Here is a 531-nt window from a genome sequence, read left to right as displayed (position 1 = left end):
ATAGAAGTTGTGAGTGGATGCCACCATGTTGTCTTCTTGTTGGAGCTGCAGGCATTCATCAGTGTAATGGCTGTAATCAGCACAAATTCCGCAAATTCTTTGTGGAACTAGTTGTTGGTTTTGCTGCGGTTGAGTTTGCTGAGCTTGTTGATTTAACTGCATTTGCTTCAGCAGGTTGGTCATTTCACAGATGCTTCGATTTAGAGCAGCAGTCTCTGTGCCAGAAGATACTTCTGCAACGGCCCTTGAACGGCTTTGCTTCTGTCTGTGTTTTCGAGTAGATTCAGCTAAATCACTGATCAATTGCCAAGCTTCATCAGTGGTCTTGTACTTCTTCATAGACCCATTGCTGGCACTTTCCAATGTGGTCTTATCTTGGGGTCTCATACCTTGTGTGACATAGCTGAGTAGCACGATATTGTCGATCATGTGGTGGGGGCATGCTTCCAGAAGATTATTGAAGCGCTCCCAGTATTCAAAGATAGTCTCATTGTCATCCTGAACAATTGTAGAGATATCCTTCCTCAGTTT

The 531-nt window shown here is 43.9% G+C and overlaps 1 non-coding gene across 1 annotated transcript; it reads left to right on the top strand.

The window, feature by feature from the left end:
* Nucleotides 1-427: 427 nt before the first annotated feature.
* LOC112712939 (small nucleolar RNA R71) lies at nt 428-531 on the top strand. Its single transcript, XR_003157986.1, has one exon. It is a non-coding gene; the product is annotated as a small nucleolar RNA R71 (small nucleolar RNA).

The sequence above is a fragment of the Arachis hypogaea genome, chromosome 1 (genome assembly GCF_003086295.3).
Source record: "Arachis hypogaea cultivar Tifrunner chromosome 1, arahy.Tifrunner.gnm2.J5K5, whole genome shotgun sequence".
In the NCBI taxonomy this organism is placed as follows: domain Eukaryota; kingdom Viridiplantae; phylum Streptophyta; class Magnoliopsida; order Fabales; family Fabaceae; genus Arachis; species Arachis hypogaea.
The sequence above is the reverse complement of the archived record's forward strand: the minus strand, read 5'-3'. Positions and strand labels throughout refer to the sequence as shown.